The sequence below is a fragment of the Rhea pennata genome, chromosome 7 (assembly GCF_028389875.1).
Source record: "Rhea pennata isolate bPtePen1 chromosome 7, bPtePen1.pri, whole genome shotgun sequence".
Classification (NCBI taxonomy): domain Eukaryota; kingdom Metazoa; phylum Chordata; class Aves; order Rheiformes; family Rheidae; genus Rhea; species Rhea pennata.
In genome coordinates this window covers 38,188,577-38,212,504 of record NC_084669.1, presented here as the reverse complement: position 1 = coordinate 38,212,504, position 23,928 = coordinate 38,188,577, and the positions used below count along the sequence as shown (strand labels likewise).

General features: G+C 43.5%; 1 protein-coding gene across 14 annotated transcripts in view; it reads right to left on the bottom strand.

Moving 5' to 3' along the window:
* PCDH15 (protocadherin related 15) overlaps window positions 1-23,928 on the bottom strand; it is a 599,229-nt gene that overhangs the window by 520,043 nt on the left and 55,258 nt on the right. Inside the window, exon 1 of one of the 14 annotated variants that reach the window (XM_062580807.1) lies at window positions 12,549-12,617. The exons of the other annotated variants lie outside the window; for them this stretch is intronic. The gene's annotated coding sequence lies outside the window, so the exon portion shown is untranslated. Of the gene's footprint in view, window positions 1-12,548; window positions 12,618-23,928 lie in introns of those variants that run through there. 14 annotated transcript variants of the gene reach the window in all.

Below are 23,928 nucleotides of genomic sequence, written 5' to 3'. Positions count from 1 at the left end.
TTTAAAATGCTAAGCATTTATGTCAGTATTAGGTACCAGCTCAATAAAAAAATAATACATGTCAGAAAAGTAATTTTCAGTAAATAATCAAGAGTCTAAAACATTCAGGTTCAGCCAGAAACTGATCTTGAAGGACAGCTAGTTGAAGAAGTGCTCCTTCAAATCTGGTAGTAAGCATAGTCCAAAGACTCCTAGCTCTCCTACCTCATCTACTCCTTGTCCACAATCCCTTTCCATTTCAGGAAATGTTTAGGTAACATTTAAAATTGAGAAAAGAAGAAAAATTTTTAGAAAATGAAGAGAGAAAGAAAAATACAGGAATGGCTTTCAGTTCTTCCTGGAAGGCAGATGCTTCCATGAAACAACCACTCAGGTCACAAAAGTGAAAACGGACACTGAATGCATCAAGTCTAGAGCTCCTTGGTATCCTAATAAGGATCCACCTGCAAAAAGTAGCTGGTTAAAAATTAAAATTCAAACCAAGAGTGCTGGAGGGAAGACATTCTTCCGTATCTCTCTGCACTCACAGACAGATTAGATTTCATAGGACCACTGAAACGTAGCAGGCCAAAAGGAGAAGAACTATGATCAGAGGCAAAGCAGACTTGTCCAGTAAACGCAAGCGGAGGAAACAATCAGAATACAGAGAAGAGTGAGCAGACACAAGATCTGTTTGTCAAGGTGTCCTCAGACACGGTTGAAACCCAGGGCCGTATACACCCTCAGCAGCCCCAGGCATTACGGTCTTCTGAGCTACAGAATTGCCTAACACTTCTTCCCTTATATTCCCTACTGGTACAGAACGGTATCTCTCCTCTTTTCACGGTCTACTGCTGAAAAGGAGGAAAATCAGTATTTCATTGCTCCTCAAAGGTTTTCTCTCTTCTAAAGAGCACAGTGTTTGTTCTCCGGGTTAGGTTTACGGGAAGGAATAGGGAAAGCTTTGCAGAAAGCTGTCTACAGGACAACCTGTGACTCCTCGAACAGAAAAATCCTTCACGGTTCCTTCCAGCACAAAAACACCATGGCATCGTCTCCCCTTCACATCTTGCCTAAGGCTTGAACAAACAACAGCAAGGGAATACCTTGGGCCTCCAGTCCTGTTCTCCTGCTCTGCACTGAAATCAGAAGGAGGAACACAACCTTGACAGGCCATCCCAAGCCAAGGAAAAGCATGTCAAGGAGGCTCTGGAAGCCAGAAGAGAGAGAAAAGGAGCCCTACCACAGAAACATTGAGGGAGCTTTCCAAATTAGCTTGAGGGAAAAAAGAAAAATAGAGATACGGTGTTGGACAAGTTCCGCCTGTCACAAAGCAAGCACAAGGAGGAGAACCAACAGCACACGCCGTCTATGGACTCTGCAAGGAAAACCCCTCTCTTCTCTCCTGCAGCAAAGGGGGAGGTCACCCACTGTCCACACATGTGCATGGATTCACTCAAACAAGAGTCCTGGTAATCGTTCTGAACAGGTAAACGCAGAGCAACGGCCAGAGCAAAGACTGCCACGGCACCTTAGCGAACTTGGCGTGCAGACGTCCACGGAGCACGTGCCATCTCCGGAACTCGAGAGCTGTCCACGGTAGCGCCATTCCAGTCCTCCTTTCAAGCATGCCCAAGTCCCCCTCCTTACACAAAAACATTCGCAGGCACCCGTGGAGTTTTCAAGTTTAAAAGGAACTTTAGGCAACACCACGAGCAGCCCACGTTTAAGCCTTGCTTCCAAACTTGACAAGGATTCAACCCTGAAGATCTCCCCCTCTTCTCTAACAGCTCTCTAACCTTGTAGAGACAAGCTTCTGGACCAGTACCGAGCCAGCGACACTCATTTATTTTCACCCTGCTTCAGTAAAAGCTTTTTGATACACGCCCTTAAAACCTGTTTCTTGACACGTATTGCAGCCAGGTCCTAACACGCATTACACCCACGATTCCTCATCACCTCCATTCCATTTGAAATAAATTACAAGGCGCACAGAACGAGGGGACGTACAAGTTCTTACTATTAACGGGGCGGGAGGGTACGGGGACAAAGATTTTTTTTAAATTAAGGGGATGTTTCCTTTCCGCTGGGAAGTTTTACAACTCTAGAGATGCATAAAATTTGCTTCTAATTTCAGTTATGGTATAAACCTCAGGAAAGATGCCTGTTTTTCAACCTATTTACAACCTATTTTTCTTTTTTTTTTTTTTCCTTAAGTTGATAAAGAATTATTTTGTGGCCACTTACCAGACAAAAACATTTCCAGTAATGTTTCCATTCATTTTGCTGTTAGTTTTCTTTTTAAAAACTTTCTTCTGCATGACAATCCTTTTTAATTCACATTTTCTTCCAAGATCATCATCATCAATATACATATAGCTGGAAATATTCCATACAGATTTCTAATATGGTTTAAAAACAAAAAGAGGGTGGGAAGGAACAAATGTACACTTTTTTAGCTGTTTTGCATTACAGGCCTGGAGGTGGGATTTGTCAATCAAAACCAGATTGTGTTGTGCCTGAGAAGTGTAATCCAAACTAAGCAAAGCAAGTGTTTTTTTCTTTAAGGCAAGGGTTTACGTACCAATTATTCCTTTCCTCAGCAACAAGTCTCTTGTAAAGCAATATGGGGAAGTTCTTGAAAGAAGGGAAAGATCAGGACAACCTATTAGCATTATTCTTTAGTTCAAAGAGTGTTGGTAAGCTTTCTTTTATGGCAACCAACACACAAAAAAAATAGTAAAACATTTGACTCAGAGCAATGCTATCAAAGCTCTGTTTTCATCAAACTCATACTTTTTTGGTTCTCTGAAAAAAAAGAATAAAATAAAACTCAGCCTCCTTCCCACAAAATTTCTACGTATATATTTAGAACATTACCACAACTTCTGACAGTCTTCTACTACTTTAAAAATAATGCAGTTACTTGATAGTCCTGAGATATTTACCTTGAAACAGTCCATCAGAAATGCTTCCCATATCCATTTGAAGTTCAGAACAACACAGTACAAATGTCTTTTCACATAGCACATAAAGCTGCATCTTTAAGCGAAGGTATTTCTTAATCAAAGCTATTCAAATTACCAACGTAAGCTCTACCCACCACAAATATCCAAAATGCCCTATGGAGCAGAAGTGCATTTTCATAGTTTTATACTTGAAAGACAAGAAGCTCTGTGATTGATTTTTTGCTAGAATCTTTTTATATGTACATATTACTTACATACATACACGTATATGTGTATAGTCTATGCTACTAAATAAAGCACGTAGCAGAGAAAATAATTTGATTGTGAAAGACATCTCTGCATTTCAATACTGCTGTAATAGTGTAAAAAAGCAAAAGCATCAGATTGCAGATAACACCTCTGTGTTTAAATAATTTATTTTATATTGCCATGTACCTTTTTAAGCCCATGTCAAACACACAAAAATGCAAAAGACATTGGTGTAGCAGCTGATCATACTACTCATGCATCAATGCCACTGTTAGGCGAACACTTAGTTATCAACTAAACTATTAGTTAGCAATTACAACTCCTTAAATTCAGGCCAAAATTTTCACCCAGACCAATACCCACTAGTAAACCTCAGAGCAGCCAAACACATCTTCCTTCAAATATTCAACACATGCTGCTCCCCCTGAATTAAATTTCTCTACTTTCAAACAACCCTTTCTCCTTTCCTTTCCTTTCTGTGCTGAAAAAGGTTGGACTTGTCCCGCTGCTGTACCTAACTGCAAACTTGGGGTTATACCTTCAAAATATGAAATGCCAGGAGTCATTACTCTCCTTTAAAAAAAAAAGGAATTCAAAGTATTCCAAAAGAGTTATATCCTCAGAGTTAGTCAGTCAAATAACACTGGAAAGACCAATTATCATAAACTGTTATCATAACCTCATGTGTCTTTGATAGCTCTTCCAAAATACAGGTAAATCTACACAAGGTTTGAAAAAGCTGCTACTATCAGACTCTTTTTTTGGGAAAAGGAGGGGGGAAAGGAGGAGCAGATGTGAAAATCCATTAATTAATTAAAAAAAGACACTACAGATAAAAATTTATGAAGCAAATAGACAAAATGAGTAACAAGTCAGCAAGGGCAGATGCCATTCACTTGACAACTCAAAAACAGCTGGGAGATATAAAAGCTGAATTACTAACGGAGTGCAACCGTTCACCTAAAACCTCCCTCTGGGTGCAGCAACTGCAAGGTGACTAACAAGAGGCCAATCTTCCCTTTAAAAAAAAGTATTTGGAGGAGAGCACAGGAACAGTGAGTGTCTACAAAAGCAAGGGAGCGGCGGTAGATGTAACCTCCTCGGGTTTTTGTAAAGGCATTTAGCTAGGTTCTCCACCAGTCTCCTGCAAAACCTGTGATGAGAAGTAAAAGGCAGGAATAAGCAGCCAGTGGATATATCTCAGGACATGTCAGGAAACAATCTGTTCTGTGCAACACGTTCCTAAAATAACCTGGAAAGGGACTGGAATAATGAGAGGACAAAGTTTTGCGTAAAGTTTCCATGTGCTTGGGACAGTAGCACAGACAAGACCCGCTGGCCCTCTGCTTTCAGCTGAGATCTTCAAGAATGCCAGGGAAGCAGGGGGAGATATCAGAAATGGGATGGCCATGGCAGCAGCAAGCCTTCCTTGCAAGCCGTGTAAGATTTCACGGAAATACTTTGGATCTCAAAATGGAGAGCCACATTAATAGCCTCTACCCCCAGGGGCTTTAAAACATGAACGTGTTTCAGATGAAGTCTCAGTATCTACCACCAAACAGAATAATTCTTGGGCTTCAACTGCCTGTTTGAAGGAGAATGTAAAAATTGCTTTCACTTAAAACATCCCTTTCTCCCTCTGTCAATGGTGAGAACGTCTCAATTTGTAAGTCAATACAGGCAAAAACCACTGTGCTCTTGATACGATATGTGTTCTGTGTTGTTTCTAGAATGCAAAAATCCTGTACTCACTTTTACAGATGGGAATTCCTCATTTTATCCTCCTCGCAGAATGAACTCAAAGTGAAGTGCTTTTTTCCACATAGGATTATCCATTGCATCTGTGCAAAGCTGGAGTTTTGCTACTATAATTTGAGACCTAACATCAGTATAAAAAGATACCTGCCTCTGGCTTTATTTTGGAGTTTTTATTTACTACAGCCCTTAAAAATACTAAAAATCAAGAAACAAAAGACTGTTTACCAGTAAAGCAGAGTTGTTCAAGATTCGCACTTTCTAAGGCAATCCTGTAACAATTTAAAATGTTACATACTGTTGTCACAATTCCTGTAAAAATCGTGCTTTGCACGATAACACAGCCTGAAAAACACAAAAACAAAAAATCCACCTCTTCCAGGCTGAAAGGGTAATACGAAGAAAATCCACTATCCAATGCTGGAAACATCATGAAGAACACCATGAAGATATGATAGGTGCTGGAATAAAACTAGCATATTTTACAGAGCTACACATACATGCAACCCCTGTTACGAAATAAAAAAGCTGAGCCTTACTCGCACCTTTCACAGAGGCCTACACTCCATCACAAGGAGGCTCCCATCATTTTTTTCGGTTGTGCATCGAGAAGCCTGTTCTGTCGCTACTACTTTGCTTTCGGAGAGAGGCAGTTCCGGCAGGTCTGAGACGGGAAGCACCATCTCCATCAAAGTCAGCATACCACAGCATTCATCCCCAATCACGTCACAAATGATGCAGTTGCAAGGAAGTAAATTCAATTATAATATATTTTGGGTTTGGCATTCCAGTAATACAGGCACTTACTCATCACATTCTTCAGCTGTCTTTTATCTTAAAGTATATATTAGTATTTTTAACTTAAAGTATGTATTTTATATTATAATTTTTAAAAAATCCATACCTCTTTGCACTTAATTAAAAGTTACCGCTGCTACTAGCCAGTCAGGGCTGACTGAGAAAATAAGAATTTCTATGCAAGTGAAACACATTACGCCGCAAATGAAATTCTCAAGAGCTGCACTTTTGGTTCATTATACGTTATTCAGCGTGCAAAACTTTGTCTATCCTTTCCTTCTTCAGCGAATTCTGGATTACATGATATAAGGAGTGTAAAATCAAGATGTACTAAGAGAATACTACAGTGCATTTAACTCCTGTTTCAGCAATTATCATACAGTAAAAAAAAAAAAAAAAAAAAAATCCAAGAGTCAGTTATGTTTCTCATTACAAATCATTATGACAAGTCACTTGCCACACACTCATTTCTCCAGGCTTTTTTCCCCTTTCTCTTTCCAATTTTGCCTATATAATACGGCAGCACAAAATTCTATTATTTACTTTTGTTCTACTGCCCTATAAAAATGGTACAGAGTATTCTGGCAGGACTTATTTTACTTTTTAGGGTTGTGTAAGTTCAATGAAAGCCTAATGGGGAAGGAAAGAAAAAACACTCAAAGCGAAAAGACGGAGCGCGCAGGTACGGGGAGAACGAAGAGAGAACGAGAAATCGCACGGCGGTCCAGAAGGGAGGGGGATGAAAAGAGCCGACGACAAGAACGGAACAGCCGTCTCGCCTCCTATCTGGCACGGCAACGCACAAATGATGCGAGACCAGCAAAAATGAGAACCACAGCTCTTAATGCACAAGTAACACTAAAGCTGATGAAACAAAACCAAGGACCATAGGTGGCCAGAGCATTGCCCAGCTCACAGATTTTCTGGATTTCTATTATTTTCTGCTGACATTTGCTTTTGGTAACAGCTTGACTGTTGACTCACGTTTAGTTTGCATTCACTACATCTTCAAATGTCTTCTCTTTAACACTGATACCTAGCAGCTATTCCCCAAGTATATTTATGTGGATTATGCTGGCCCAAGTTCAGTATATTGCATGTATCCCCTCTTTAATTGCATCCTATTTATTTCAGGTTACTCTTACCAAGCGGAAAACCTCCTCTAGTGTAAACTACTCCTTCAAAACAGTTCCAGTAAAGGAAGGCAGAGTGACTGGCAGTTCCTGGAGGAGACGACACCGAAGGAAAGCCAAGCGCTCCCAGCCCAAGAAAGGCATCCTAAGACAGACATAGTGGCTGCTTCGCAAGGACCTGAAAAAATTTTCTTTCTTAAGATGACAAAACCAAAAAGCAGCAGCACATGACTAGGAACAGTTTCCCAGTGCATTTGCTCTAAGTGGGGGCTGCCGCCGAACAGAGCCATCTGTTCTTCCCTCCACCACGCACCACGAGCTCCTGCTCCCTTCCCCGGTTGGATCTAGCCATCGTGCAGCTGCAGCATGCATCAATCAGCTTATCAATCTGATGGAAAAGTAACCTGCCAAAAGAGGGGGAGAAAAAAGTCACCCCAAACTGGTTAGTCTTATTTAATGAGCTCATGAGACTCAGCATGGCAACAGGGAGGGATGCCCAGGGGCAGGGCAGGACAGAGCAGGACAGCTCCTTCTGGAGCGGTCTGCCGACCGGTTGATGAAACACAACCTGGAACTGCATCCTGCAAAGGCCTATAAAAGAACAGCACAAGCACCGAGGCATAAAACTGAAAGTCTAAGGAACAAAATAAATTACAACTAGCATAGGATGTAAAATACAAAAATGACAATATCTTAAGTACTTTACAAGAAGAGACAGAGGAATGTGCACCTTAATGGGAAAAGATAAATAATCCTGAACAAGAGGCTGAAATGCTTATACCTTTTAGCTTTGCTCTTCACAAATATTAGGCATTACCACATATTTAGAGCAATAAACCACAGTTTCGAAGCTCAAGAATGATTAAAGAATATTTTGATTATTTAGAATTGTTCAAGTCGGCAGGGCCACGTGAAGTTTACCTTCGATTACTTCAGGAACAAGCTGAAGCAAACAGAAAACTATTGCTACGCCTGAGAACTCGCAGAGCCCCGAGGAAGTCCCTGAGGACTAAAGGAGGACAAATGCAGAGCTATCCTGAAAATGGCATAGAGAAGGGCTCGAGAAATCAGAGATCAGTCAGCTTAGCTTTGCTACCAGAGAAATACCAGATCGTATTATTAATCAATTTGGAGGCACCTAGGGGATATAAACTGACAGGGAAGAGCCAACATGAATTTATCAAGTAGAAATCAGACCAAAGCAACCTACCTTCCTTCTCTGACAAAGTAGCTTAGTGCATAAGTACAAAACGTCTTCACTATGGCTTCTACCAGTGACAAACGTTTTTTCCTTTTTAAGGAAAAAAAAAAAGTGAGCTAAGTTTTGCAATTAAGTAAAAAGGCATAAGAGTAGTTTTTAAAACGCTCTCTTTCAACCTGGAGGACATTTCAAGTACAGTTCTGAAGAGATGCATCCTGTGTTCTTCAATATCTTCACTAATGATTTAGAAGATGAATTATAGAGCAGACTTAAAAAATATGCAGAAGAAGAAGATAAAAAGGGTAAAAATAACTCTGGAGAACAAGATCAAAATTGGAAGCTATCTTGAGAAATTGGACGAACGGTCCAAAATCAAATTAAAACAAAGAGGCCGCGCGGGAGACATTACATCAGACACAAAAATGCCTCTTAGGAAATACCTGGCAAGGGGACAATACTGCGTACTGATATTCAGGAACTGTAAGAGCTCACGGAGAGCAGAGCGATCTACCAGGCTCCCCCTGGAAGGCACGGAAAGGAAGCGGCTCCGTTTTCGACGGGCAGTATTTAGGCTGGAGCCCAGGAAACAGCCTTGGGCACACGAGGCCAAGGCAGCGCCCCACGAGGCACCCAGGCGGCTGCGAATCTCCTCCCGAGGAAGAGGCAAACATCTGTCAGCATCCTTGCTCCCGCTCCTGAGTGGGGAGACGAACCAAAAGTGAACTCCCAAAGAGCTTTCCTGTCCTAAATTAAGATAATTCCCCATGTTATGAGTTTCAAGAAAGAGGATACATCTAAATTAATATTTTCAGGTGTCTTCCTTGGTTTCACAGGATGAAGCAGTTAAGCCCCAGTTTGCCAAGCACCGCTATCCACAAGCTGATACGCAAAATCAACATTTCTGCCTTTAAGCTATAGGACTACAAACCCGCATTTTTATATAAATGCACAGAAAATACACGAAGTGATAACCATCGTGACAACATCTGTTGCCTTCTCATTTCGTAACTATGCTAAAACCTCCAGCTCCGGAGGGGAGCAGAAGTTACCTCCTTGCTCTGCTGCAATAAGCTTGATAAGGCAAGCTCAATTTCCTGGGCATTTATTAGCACCCGCATTCAGGCTGACTGATGGCTTTTGTTATCTTCAGAGAAGAACACAAACGTCATAATTTGATTTGGATCAAAACAGATAAATTGGGGCTTTCAAAGCTAGACTCTTTATTCACACATGTTTATTAGGCAGCCTCTTTCCCCTCTGAATAAAGACATCCTATTCCTTTGGCAATATATGAATACAATCCAGAATAACAACTTTCTCTGCGCTATTTTCTTGGCCCCTAAACCGAACTTTCCTCTTTCCCCCCTTTTTAAACACTGAAGGACTGCAGCCTCAGCAGAACTCCCTTTTAGGGAGTGAAAGAACGCTCCGAGGTGAAGAAGAAAACCAAGAAACACACCACACCAAGAGCTCTCTCTCCTTGCACAAATTCTGTGCAACGCAATGCCACTTAAAAAGGAAAAGAACCAAAGCACCAGCCTAAAGATTCAGAAAAACAAGTTAATGTATTCCATTTAATTTAGCATGTTAATTATCAAATTACAGGCAGATACAAAGTTAGTGACTGTATTTAAAGGAGACAAACTATTTGCACCGATGCTATTTGCGCCGATGCAGTGATAATGGAATGGTTTCCCTCTACTCATTCATTAGTTGTCACGGTTTTAAACATTTGCTTTGTTATCTTCAATTTGTTAGCCCTGCTAGCTGTTGCCTAATTTCCCTCTCTGCTTCAAACAGTTGCAATTTTAACCTTCAGAAAGATGATCGCAATGTAGAACACAGACCTGCTTTTTATTGACGCTTGAGACTGTTCTGGAACAATGTTTTAAGCTTAAATTAGTGAAAACTTTCTGCCTGCAGTTCTTAAGATTACGGAGGTGCAGGCTTCATAGCATCTCAGGATCTCTTTTAACTAAAGCAAACGCAATACACGGTAGAAAGCCCCTACCTCGGTTGTTACTTATGCTCAGATTTAGGAGGTGGCTGCGGACCACGCTTTGGATCAGCCCGCCTGTGCGGCAGCCAAGCCGGTGGGAGGACGCTTCGCCTTAGCCCATCTGCTCGCTTCCGCGCCCCGAGTGGGCTGCCACTCCTGCGCCAGCCCCGAGCGGTCTCAGCCCGGGCACCTCCGGGGAGGGAAGGCAGCAGCTAAAGCCCCGTCCTCCTTGTTGAACCTGGGTTCCCGACGTTCGCCACACGTTAGCCCAGGGGTCTATTTTTCAGGCTGTAACTTGAATGGCTCTCATTATGTTCCACAGATGCATCATTTATCAATACATATTGACCAATTTTCAGGGGGGAAATAATAAAAAATGAATGTAAACTCCAAACAAACAAGATAAAAATGTTATCACAGAAACGCACTCCAGGCAGAATGACGTAGGTTAACCTCGCTGGAACGAGCCCCTTCTTGTTTTCTATATAGGGAATAGAGAACATCACTCGTTTCTCCTTTCTCTTGATTCCTGTCTAGCTCTGGGAGCTACATCACATAAATAAAGCATCAGTTAGCCAATATCACAGGAAGCAAAAGTTAAAGAAATGCTAGCTCCAAAAACCAGGACTGTGCTTGCTGCCTCACTTCAAAGAGGGTGAGAACTCCCTAATTCGCACATTAATGATTTCATCCAGTCCTTAAATACAACTTCAGGTGACAACCATGAGGGCAGAGGGGAATATTTCCTTGCTCATACCAAGAAAAGGCAATAAAGACAGCAAATCAGAAGATGTCCTGCGGGGAGGAGAAAAACAGAAGTCCTCTTTACAGTTTCGCACCACGCAATTAAAAAACAAAAAACAACAAAAACCCACCCTGAGCCACAGTGCCGTGGCAGTTCCCATACGCGTCTCGCAGCGCGGATCATGAGAAGAAGAGACAACGTTTGCAAGCCTGTGTCCGTCGTCCAGGCTCGGCAGGGTGACGTCAGCAAAGCGACGCTTTCACCAGAGCAGATGTGGGGACACTGAACAGGACACAAGGACACGTACAATTCTCTCGGAAGACACACAGTATTCCCTAAAAGCAGCTGAGACCCTCAGTGGGTGAAATCTCACAACACAACATTAAGTCTGAAAACATCTGCAAGAAGTTAACTTTCATCTGTACCAAATCTTTACGCGTAGTTCGCCCCATATCTGAAAAGAAACAGCACATAAGTGACAAGAAAAATGCTTCATGGTCTGCAGTCTATTCCAAATAAAATTTCAAGCCCAACGCTTAAGGAAACCCACCTGCTTTGGACAAGACACAAAATCAAAACAGGTGAAGCTTTAAAGTAGCAAAGCAATGGCAAGAGAAGCAAGAACGCTGAATCACAATAAGCTGCATATTTATAAACATATCTTTGAACCCCTCAGCACTCCCAAACTCTAAAAGCACAGTACGCATTGAAAAAGAGCTACGAAAGTTCATCAGCAGTACGATCAAATGCATCTGTGTAAAGATGGCAACACAAACAGTGATTCTATAAAGCAAAAAGTGTTAAGAATTTGCTGAAGGACAGATTTTCTTCTTGTCGCTCTACCAGAGTCTCAGATGGTGGCAAAGAGACATGTAACAAATATTCCAGGAGGTACAGCAGAAACAAGCAACTTTCCAAAAGATTAAAGCAAAATGTGTATTAAAAATAAATAAATAAAGACCTGACACACTGCTGGTTTTCCAACAGTAAGCTTGCAGCAGACTGCCATGCTTTTTGGCAGAAATCTGGCTGAGCACTGACAATAAAGTACTGGAAAGCAAATACATTCTTCTCAGTCTAAATTACTGCGAGATGATTGAGCAGAGAATAAGGAATACATGGAGAAAAGAGCATAAAGGAATAAACACTGATAAAAATATCCTGGGATCTAGGAACTACTCTTCTGAACGTGATCTGGATAAAAAGATTAAGGAAAAAGTTTCTGTAGAAAAATGCAAGTGATGTGCTCACGCAGGTATCGTAGGAAAAAAAGCTGCTGAAGTTTGGGTTTTAATCCTACAGTAAGTTAACCAAAGAGTGGCACAAGGGTGTAACAACGCCACTCCGTTGCGTGCTGACACACCACTTGGACCTACCACCACAAAGAGGTACTCCTGGCAAGTCCAAGGGTTTCGTCCTCACAGCAGAGGCCATGTAATGCATTCAGAATGGCTTATATTTGCGCTTTTTGCATGTCGCACACCTCCAAGCCCCTCCACCAAGAACGCTGGCCCTGAAGTCTTCAAGGGTCCTCTTCACCTTCCGTCTGTCTTCCATAGAGGATACTGCCCTACTGAATCTTTTGGCCTCATCTCATCCTTTGCACCTTACTCGTAACACCATTTTCCTATCCCGATCACCCAAGCGAGTCATCTATGATGACCAAACCGGTTTTGTTTTAAGCACACCGCTGATAAGCATAACAATGTAATCTTCTTACCACCAGCTTCACCACCATAAATTACTTTCTTGCATCAGATGGAAAGTTCGTTGTGGCTACATTTACACCATCGTCTTTTCAGCTGAACTTCTAGTACACCAGAGGGTCCTGCAATTGCAACATGCATAGCTTTCATATATAGCAAATCCAAAGGGGAAAGGCGTAGCTACCGTGCGCAGCATATATAATGTCTAACCAGAAAGCTGAACACACACATTAGTTATCAACCCAAAGACATTTAGCAGGCTTCCTTGGCATATTACTTTTGACAGGATGGCATTAGTGGCAATGGACAGATGGGGGGCTGCTACACAACCTTCCTTGAAGAGTTATCTCTCTCCCTGTCACTTAATAAATTAATGCTGTTATGAATATGCATGGAGTCATGCTGTCCTACTGCCAAAGAACCGAACAATATTAAAGGCAGAGCATAAATCAATGACTGTAAAGGAACAGCGAGATCAGCATCCCTGTCGGTGAATCAACTAAGTGTAATTGAAACAAGACGACTGGAGACATGAGTGGCACCTTGGCTTTCATGCCTGGTCTCTGCCACCAAAGGGGCTTTTCAAAGAGAAAGCCCTCCTCGCCGGCACGACTCGACTCGTGTTACAGGACTGATCCCTGAGGCTTCCCCGTTTAAGGCGTCCTTCCCCTCACTTGGCACCCGCAGGTAGACACTCTCAGGGCTACAGCAAACTCCATGTGACCCATCACGCTGCCCGTCTCCAAGCTCCGCAGGCAAGAATGGTTCTTAGTGGCTTTCAGTGCTTACAACACCCAGTTTAAAAATACATACTTAGAAATACATATATTTTTCAACCTTGCAATGTAAAATAAGAGAGCAGGAAAGAGATTACGGTCCCTTTCATCCTCTGCAGTCTAGCATATGTGGAGCAAAGACCTCAGCACCTCCTACCAAGTAGGAGGTTCATTACTTCTCAGGCTTCTTGGAAAATATTATTTAGAATGTAAACAACATTGCTGCCAAAATGTCTGCAAAATCTTTAAGACTGCAAGAGTTCTACCCTTCCTTCAGCTCTCACATGTTTAGCTGAGCTACAGATGAATTTATTTATTGCATAGCTGAGGAAGGCTTTGCAAATGCACACCGTTTTATCAAACTCTACTAAAACGCCAGTTTTAATTAGCCCTCAAATAACTGACATGAGAAAGCAAACAGTCTTAGATGCTATACAATTTTACCTATAGAAAGCTGATGAAAAATGCTCCTTTTAACTGAAATGCAAGAACATTCAGCAGACTGGAAATTGTTTATTATTATTCTTTAGAGAAAAAAAAAATGATCTCATCTTGCTTATAGCTGCAGTTTTCATTCATGTTCTTCATAATATAATAATAGTGCATAATGCTAGAATTGTAAACACAGGCTTGACAGTATGCTATCTGTATGTCTCATCTGCCACTATTCTCTGAGCTGCATACACAGGTTTGCAAAGAAATCCAGATTAATGATGGGTCTGCTGTCAAAAGAGTTTCTCATCTCTTCATTTAAAACAGACAGTTGTTCATTTGAGAGCTGAAGTAATTAGGGGTTTGGGATTTTTTGTTTTTGTTTCCATTTTTCATCTTTGCTGCTTCAGGAACCCAGGGCTGGCTCGTTCACCGCTCTCTTCTCCCAGTTACGCATGCACGAATTACCTGTGCTTGCTCCCGTTCCCAGCGGTACGCTCCGACGGGGGCGACGGATTCACAGCTCTTTACCGCAACATCACAACATTGCCTGAAAGAACGGGTCTCTCACTGGCAAATGAATAATTTCTTTGCAAATGCATTATGCTACCTGAACAACGACGTACGGCGAAAAGAAAAAGATGTGCTTTGACTTTCTTTTGTTTTAATTAGGCTGCATCCATGTACAGAGTTATTACTGCCTTGCTCTGAAGATGGTATTTCAAAACACTCGATTAAAACACCAGAGAGTAGCCTGCTACAAAAAACCGTACAACTTTCCTGATTAACTCACCGTTACCTCTTTCGCAGGTTCTGTCATCGTTTCTCATCAAACAGCATTTTATTCCACGGCTGTCCTATTGACCTCTGAAGTGCTGCAGCGAGAAGGGATGTAAGAAGCTGCCACAGCATGGCTTTCCCAGACCAAAAACCAACGACAGCAACAAAAATCCAACTGCTGGAATCCAACCTTTTAATTTTAAACTCTTTTAGTAGGCGAAGTGCATTATCTAGCAAAAGGATGACACAGGAAACAGGATCCCATGACCATTAGAGAGAGCCGATGGCAACGGCGTGACTCGGGCGGGTTCGCAGCCCTCCGACACCACGGCAGGCAGCAGAGGCTTCGCTCGGCTTTCGCCGGGCTGTTAGGAAACGAGATGATGGGAAAATGTCAGGGGGGATATTCTGGAGAGGGAAACGAGCCAGTGCCTTCCACCAGGAAAAGGCTCGAGAAGTCGCTTCATTACAGCCCAGGCAACACAGGTAATTTCTACCTTATCAGGATGATTTGAATTCTATTCAGTTACTTTATACAGATCAAGATAATTTTACACTGGCAAGAAAGAAGAGTTAATAAAAGGAGGATTTGGCATCAAAATAGTGATCCTGTGGCACTAATGCAGATATTTGGAGTTGAAAATGCTGAGAGTTAAGTCTTATTTTAAACAGGGAAAATATTCTCTCCTCAAATGTTAATTCCCCGTTAACATTCCTTAGTAAGCGTTTCATGCAAAAAAAAAGTAGGTTCTGCTGTTCCATACTCATTTCTATTCTCATTTAGCATCAACGTTATCTGCAATCATATATACTGGACATGACTGTACTACACAAGCTTCTCATGTCTGCATTGCATATTTTCTTTTCTGTTTTCTCGGACTGTAGCGACAGGCAGTTTTGTCTACTACTGAGAGAGCTGCTCTTTGGCACAGGCTGTCTGAACATCTTTAGTTTCCACCACGTTTGGAGGTCAGCCCTCAGCACAGCGCAGCATCCCAACCAAAGCCAAACAAATAAATGCAGTTTTCCTTCTCCTATGGAAAACGCCAAGGGTTTTTATAAAAGGAAGCACCATTTTGATGCTGAGATCTACACGACAAGTTCATGGGCGAGAACCATGACCAAGCACAGAGGGAGCTAAAAGCAGCTAATAATTTAGATACAGAAGAAATACAAGGTGTTCAGCCTTCCACTCAACCCGCATCTTCCTAGGAGAGCTTCTAGGACAAGTTTCAAGCAAAAAAAATAAAACCACCAGGCTGAGTAGAAAAGCCCTCATCTCCAGAAAGCCCTTCTCGGAAGCAGAGCGTGCAGTCGTGGCCGGCGAGCGCTGCAGAGGAGAGGTACGGTTACCGGCCTATTAATGCTTTTTGGACAGCAAAGAAAAACCGAGTTTCATCATTCATCCCTAATCCCAATACTTGCACAGTATTAACCTTCACCAAAAGGCATACAAAATCGAGACTTAAATGGACGGTCCTAAAAGACTGTGTCTTTCACTTGAAAATTCATCCAATTACTGCTACCTTTTCCAAAAATTGAGATTTTGCTCTCAGTGACCAGGAAGGTTACCTCTCTGCCAAGAAATACTTTCCAAAGGGGCAGGTTACACAGCAATTAATCAGACTTTGTAAATGCTGATGTTCAATTTGCTTTGAAGCAAGTTTTAAGTAAATAAATGTCATCTTTCTGTAAATTACAGTTGTGTGCTACTGGACACAGCTGCTTTTGTGGGGTTTTCTGGGCAGACTGCACGTGAAAAAACTTAAAAAGAATACATTTGGCAGGTTCCACACTTAAAGAATAACACGATTTATTTTGGTTATGTGCTTCAAAGTGACATTCACAGACTGTCCCCATCGCAGGCATCTGGCACGCCAGCAAAAGCAGGCTGATGCATGCTGGCAGCCAAAACACGTTGCTGATGCCCACGCTAGCCGTGATTTTCTAAGCGAAAGGATCTGCTCCCTGCTTCGGGACCGGTTAGCGGGGAGCCGCTCACACGACCCCCCAGTTCCCCTACCGTGCACACGCGTACCCCTTTCTGTACGGGTACAACTAAGCAAACTCTTGCTTTAGCCACCGGCCAGCTCTCGGCGGCACGGCGCGGAAGCAGCGCTCAGGGCCGCGTCCCCGAAGGCGCAGCGCAGGCGAGCCCGGCTCTGCCGCCGACACGGCTCCCAGGCAGCGGCCTGGCTCCTCCCAGCCCTAAGCAAATTGCTCAGCTGCTAACTGCGCTTACGCAAAAGCCTACTTCATCCAGCATCTCCTCCTCCTCCAAACACTCTTCACGCTTCCCAGGCTTGTCTTCAAACGGAGAGGAAGATATGTTCCTGTACTCAGTGACATGTTTGATGGTGGGAAAGAAGTGCACATGCAACCACCCATCCACGGCTTCTCTTTAGTTTGTTTTTGCCTTTTTTTAATCACTTTCCATCCCCTTTTGGTGTGACTGAACCAAGAAGCTACACAAACAGACTCCATTCCCTTTGCACAGAGCAGAAATAACCCTGTTACTACCCAGCGACATTTGGGAACCCAGCGCTCGCGCAAACCAGCCACTGACTTGAGCTAAGGCAGTTTCCCGCACGTGTCCAGGAGATTAAAAGAACTAGAAAAAGGGAAAATATGAGGAACAATTTCTTCTGGGTGCATCTGAGACCTCATCAAAAGCCTGTATAACACTAAACGAATGTTACGTTAGTATCTAAAACTATCAGCACAGCCTGCCAATCTGAAAAGTAAAATTTCCTCTTTCTTTTAGATGGTTCTGAGTGCCTTTTACAATGTTGGCTGAAATAAAATCAAGGCGGGGAAACCAATGCAAACAGCTTATCCAAGCAGCTCAAATACCATTCTGGGAAGCACTGGGACCCCTGAAAGGCTGAGTTTAACTCTCAACACAAGTAGAGAAACAAGGCTGAAAAAAGTTAAGTTAAAACACAGCGACGTAGGAATGTATAAGTATACAAAGAAAATACTTAATTTTTAGCTCTTTTTCAGGTAACTCAGGAAAGATTTCCCAAGTTAAATATCCATGTATAACACCAAACAGTTATACCTTCTCCTAGCAAGCGCGTAACAGTGGCGGCTTTCAGGTTGGCAAACGTGTGATACACAGCACATAGCTTTTAACTTGCAATGGGGCCCATTTTCTTTAGAGCAGCCGCTGTTTCAGGCTTGCAGTTCACCATCTCGGAGCCTAACTCCACGCAGGTTTGAGGAACTGCGCCCGGATCACGTTCAACACGAGCCACGCGAGAAAATAACTTCCAGTGGTTGACGTTAGCTTCTAGTTCAGAATCAAAAGCTTCTATACTACTGTTTCTTCTAAAGTTGAGACCACTGGGGTTTTAAAACATGCTGGGAGTGTGCAAAAGCCAATGAGCAGAAGCCCGCCTACCCACAGAAGCCCACCTAATGAAGCCACCCACAAGTCCCGCTCCCACTACGCAGCAAGATACATTTACCTCTGCTTTTCATTCGTGATTTAAACCAATCCGCGCACACGGTTTCCCCCAGCGCCGTATTTGTGCTGTTGGCCTGATCCAATACGATGCCAAAAACGCCGGCCGCGATACAGCAAAACAGCTTGGCATGAGCTGGACTACAGAGCTAATAGGATTTGAACGGGACTTACGCGCTTCAAATTAAACTGCTCCTGCTTAGACGCTTGCCTGGATCAGAGCCAGAATATTCAGCACCGTAGAGCAAGCACAGCCTTTATTTACAGTTTTACAGATGCAATTTGTAGTAGCTTTCGGAAGTTAGATATACTTCACATAGACACATACAGTTATTTTTCATTACCACCCTCCTTTTGCAAACAGACTTACAAAGTAAAAGTCGCTGCAGAAGTCGCGCGCCCAGCCTTCCCGTGCAGTCACGGCGGCAGCAGCACGCAGCCAGCACGGCACGGCAGCGCTTCGGTAAGCAAAAGGAGCAAAATGTCTGAATGTTGGATTTAACAGATTAGCTGGGCTCCTTCGCAGTACGCTCTCTGAGAAATAAGGAGCCAGGAGGCTGGGAATCTCTACCCGTAGCAAAGAGTTACCACGCTGTACTCCTAGAACCAAACCCACATTAACTACAGCCTTGTTTAGGGCTTGAGTTCACGTAATACGAATCATTCTGCAGAATTAGCACAAGTGACAGGCTCATCATTACATTCCCAACCCAGAGTTGCTATCTCCCTTGGTAACTAAACAGGGCTTGCAGTAACGGGATATTTAGGGGAATGTTTTCCTTTTTGGCAAGGAAACAACACTCCTTGCCTTTTGCTCAACCTATCGCCAGCCAGAGACCAGTCACTTCTTAATACGCTTGGGATGCTGTAAATATCTAGATTATGTCAAAACCTGGCTGCATTTAAAATAAGTCGTGTGCAAGCTTTCCAGCTGCCCTGGCTTCAATGGGACAACGTTCCTTGGTGTCTAACCAGAGCGCTTCACAAGCGGGCCCATAAATATGCCAGATTAGCGATGCGTATTAGTCGCAATGATAATAGCAATGTATTATTGCCTGGCAGTTTGTATCACTATTATAACCCTTCACTCAGCTAATTCCAATCAGAGCTGCCCAGTTCCCACAGGAATGTAATGCTTAGATGCCACATAATACCCATTAATGCACTCCTTTCGGAATATAACGTAACGTCTGTTTTCCTTCCTGCATTTTTATTGCATGGCCTTTTCACTAATCCAGGACTTAATAACGAGAGCTGGCAGCTGCTATTTTTGCAGCGTTCTGGACAAAAGCATAAATTTCATTTTGTATTGACTTCTGCCTGTTACTTAATATTATGTCAATGCTACTTGGCAAATACTCAAAAGTGAATTGCCACTGCATTTTTATTCTTGAAACTGAATCGATCCATAGTCATCAAACAAGTATCAATAAGAGTTTTTAACCAACCTTTTGTTAAGACCACGTACTTGCTAATCACCGTTTTCCCACTGTAATGGAATCAAATCGACCCATCAAGCGGCATCCCAAAACACCTCCCCCGAGACCCTTCTACAAGCCGCTTTTCACAACGAATCGAGGCCGTGACGCATCCCATCCATTTTTCCTGGCCCCTGCGTTGCTCATCCTTGGGCAGTACCGCGGCAGGCAGCTGGGGGACCAGGGAGCGGCGCTTAGCGCTACCAAGACGGAAGGAGGGACGGGAGGGCGTCCGCTCGGCGCGTCGCCACGACCTGGGCCGCCCTCGGGGCCGGCTGCAGCCGCCAGCTCCGCGGCGCGCGCGAGGGAGAAGTTGTGCTGTACCGATCGCGTAGGGCAGACGTTGCCAGATTCCAGATTTTATGGGGAGGAAAAGGGAGCCACTAAATTCAATATGATGCCAAAAACGCCTATGTGAAGACAAAGTAGCCACGTTACTTTGCATTTCTGCATAAAAGTAAGCAGCTGGTTCAAATTTTGGGGCAGCTTCTTGGGGAAGAGGTTACGATGCCATCGCTCTAACGCAACGTGGATGTTTTGACCAAAAGGGATGAACTGGGCAGTACCACTGCCTGTGACCAGCAGATGCAAAAACAGGGATCAGCTCGCTATGCTGATCACCTATTAATGCCCTGCCAAAGTAATTCAGATAGCTCAGCTAGATTTGAGGAAGCTGTAAGTACAAGACATTCATAGCCCAGGAAAAAATATACATATATGTATGCCTATATATGAAATATATACACAAACAAAATCATATGTGTTCGTAAGCAGAGATAGCTCTTATGCCCAGGTAAAAAACACAGTCCACAAAAACATGCGTATTTTCCTCAGTATTTTCTCAGGGTCCAAGATCTAGATTATTGTGAGCAACAGTACTGAAATCAGTAAACTGAAAATGAAAGATCAAATAGACTGCTAATCCTTCTCTTCCTTGTGCTCTCAAGTTTCTGGACTCTATTAAATAGTCTCGCTTATTAAAGTTGCACTAAATTGTAATGAAGATTCTTTTTTCCTGCCATTAGACACTAAAAGGACACAGCGGCGCCAACGGATGCTCTCAAACCTGAACCCTCGGGCTGGCGCCGGCGCGGCGCGGCGGGAGAAGCTCGCCTCTCGCGCCCGCGCCGCCGGGACGGGCCGCGCACGTCAGGCCCTCCCGCCGCGCCAGCCTGCTCGCGGGGCCTGACCGGCGCGCCCGCGGGAGAGTCGCCGAGCCTCGCGCTGCCTCGCGCCCGGGCGCACGCGCGGCCCGCGAGCCGCAGCGACGTCCTGCGAAGCCGCAGCAGCGTGCGCCAAGCCCGCGTACGGCAGGAGCCCGCCCGGCTCCTCCGCAAGCACTCGCAGCGGTGGAAAACCACCCTCAACCCGAATTTAAGGGCTAGTGGAGCACATTTACATACTGTATCAATGCAGCAATGAGTATTGGCCATCGTGCTTTGTGATACTGCATTTTATTTAAAAAATACTCAACCTCACTTTAAAAAAAAATCAAGTATGTATTATTTGGCACATTAGTAAACCTGAGAGAAACAGCATCCCCTTAATATTCATAAAGGGATCTTCTTCCTTCTACAAATAACATGGGAAAACCTAACACCTTTTCGCTATTTAAGAATAACGGCACTACTTTGTGCTACACATCTCAGAATAAAAGTAGTTATGATCAGTTTTACATAATGGAAACGCAACTGTGTGACATTTCATAGGTTTCACATTCACTCCAGGAGATTACCCAAACATTCCTTTTCTTAGCAAATTTTTAGTGCCTCTGCTATGGCCAGAAACCCCCCAATCACCCACGGACACCTGGAGGACTTGTTGATTAGTGACAACAAGAACCAAAGCAGAATCTCAGATTTCAGTGTAATGAACATTTATACGTGTCCTTTTACTTGTAAGGAAAATCCTCAGAAGCCTTCTCTGACATGACCTGAAGTGGTTAATCTTAGAAGAAACATCAGGATTAGGAAACTTAGCTTCCTCTTTCACTTAAGATCTTACAGCACCCGCTACGTAAAGTGAACAGCCATCGCACCGTGCTCCAAAGAGCCTTCTTGAGAAACGCTTCCCAAATCATCTCGCAAGGCTGGTGCCACATTTTGTACCGATGGATAAAACACATCTTACTGCCGGCGTGACGAGATTAACCAAAGAGCAGCAGCATCTGCAGGCGCTTTAGGATCTCTGAGGTGTTGAGCTCTAGGACTGGGAAAGCACTCGTGGGACGGCATCCGTCTCTGTGCCTGAGAAGCCTGTACCTAGTGCGGTGGTGAAACTGCCGTTCTTACACGCTTAAAAACAAAACACAACTACTTCAAGTGCACAAGGCTGCCAAGTCTTTTCTATAAACAAATAATACTTCTTGCTGACTAGTTGCACAGCAAACGCCAGTTGTCCTCAAACGCTCGTGGCCGAGGCAGGTGTACTTAAATGCACAAACTTCCATGCAAAACTTCAGCAAGAGATTTGGCAGTAGCGAAGTGCAAAATGAATAGCAATCAAGTAGTTCACACAATCAGTTTTCTAATTCACCACAACTGCTATAAATACTACCCATTACTGCCAAATGCAGCTTTTGCAAGAGGATGTGTGTGTGTGGGGGGGGGGGGAATGTGGAAACTTGCTGCAATATCCAATCTATGCAAAAATTATACAGAACATTACATTAAAACCTAAGTAAGCACTTCAGCATACTCCTAATGCATGTGCATAGATTACTTGGGTGTACTTCTAGGATAAGTGCCATTTGGTGTTCAGATTATTGGTGGATATTTAAAGTTGATTACCCTAGAGGAAAGATATAATTGATAAACAAGGAACATACACAGAACAACAACATAATAACTACAAGTCGCAGCTATTTCACAGCTTATTCTTACACTCGGGGCCAGAGTTTGCTAAAGGTGCTAATTATCCCTTTAATCTAAGGAAACGAGATCAAAAGGTAGGACAAGCATCACTGCACCTAGCAGCACATTGCAATCTCAACGGAAGACCTTACCAGACTTCACTTTCAGAGTACAACTACTGACACAGTGTTAGTTTGAAATTCAGTTGCGTTCAAGACACCGAGGCAGAACGTACGTCTCGAGACGGAGTTTTCTATAGGCTCTGACGTACTCTGCGAGCCCCACGAGCTGCGCATCCTCCTGGCGTTGCTCCTGGAGGAGGAGTCAGGGATCCCAACAGTAAATCTCAGGGATCCACCAGAGACACCTTTTAGTTTATAGTGCTATCACCACGTTAAAATGTCATCAGTCATGGCAATGGCAGGTGTTTATTTCAGCAGCGATGTACTAGAGATGGAAGAATAAACAGATAGCAACAGATAATAGCGGAGAAGCTAAATAGATGTGGGCAATAAAAGAACAAACAGCAAGGAGACACATCTGCATGCCCTGCATCTCTGAAGAGATCAGTCACCTCACAGATGCAATGGTGGGAAAACAGTCACTTGCCGAACACAACATTTATTTAATTATCTGTATTTCATTTTCCCTTTTCAGTGTTGTCACCTTGTCTAGACTGTTTGCTTATACTGAGCTGCAAGTTTCTTCTCGCTTCTCTTCTTTCTCTTTCCTGTGTCGTCTTCTTTGTAGGATTGCTTTCACTGCACAATGTCATGCAGTGCAGGTCTTCTCCTTCCAGATTTCTGCCTCCTTATTATCACAAGGAGTTGACAAGTGTGGGGTTTTCCACCAAAGACCTGGACACAGCCATGTCGGGCTATCAACGTTCCCAATTGTTGACGTTACACTGCTTCTCAAGACAGAAGACGCCTCCATCTTCCACAAGGGCAGAGCACTGAATTAGAAGTTCCTCTTACGCCCCTCACCACCTTGTTTTACAGGCGGCAGAGAGATCAGCTGAAAGCAAAGAGCTGCCTCCATGTTGAGGACACGGTGGAATAAGCTGGCTGGAAAGGATCCCACAGCACTGGCTGCCTACAGCTCGTGTGTTATGGCCAAGAGTCCTGCCTTGCTGGCAGCTATTCACATCTGTGAAGAAACAAGTTAAGTAGACGCGTGCATCAGGCAAGGAATAAGCATGCTGACTAGATTTGCACATGGAGATCCACTGGAGACCACGTGCACGTCCAAATGCACATGCACCCAACACCAGCACATCCTGAACATGCTCTGAGCACAAAACAATGATCTTCAGGATGCAGCTCAACGTTTTCAGCTGCCGCTGAAAGATAAGGTGGGACTCTCACGTACCCTTCTCTGATAACAGATGCACAGAAATATCCTGGAGTACCAGTCTGAGCCTTCCTCACATAAAGACGAGATGCTGGCAGTCAGATAGATGAGGCTATAAAACACTCGAAGAGAGTGAACAGGCTCTGGTTAAATCTTGCCCAGGGCAGCCATAAAAGGAAAGTCAAGCTAAAAACTACTTCAGCACTAACACAAGCTGAGGGAACATCCAGCGGATGATCACGGAAAGATCCATAAAC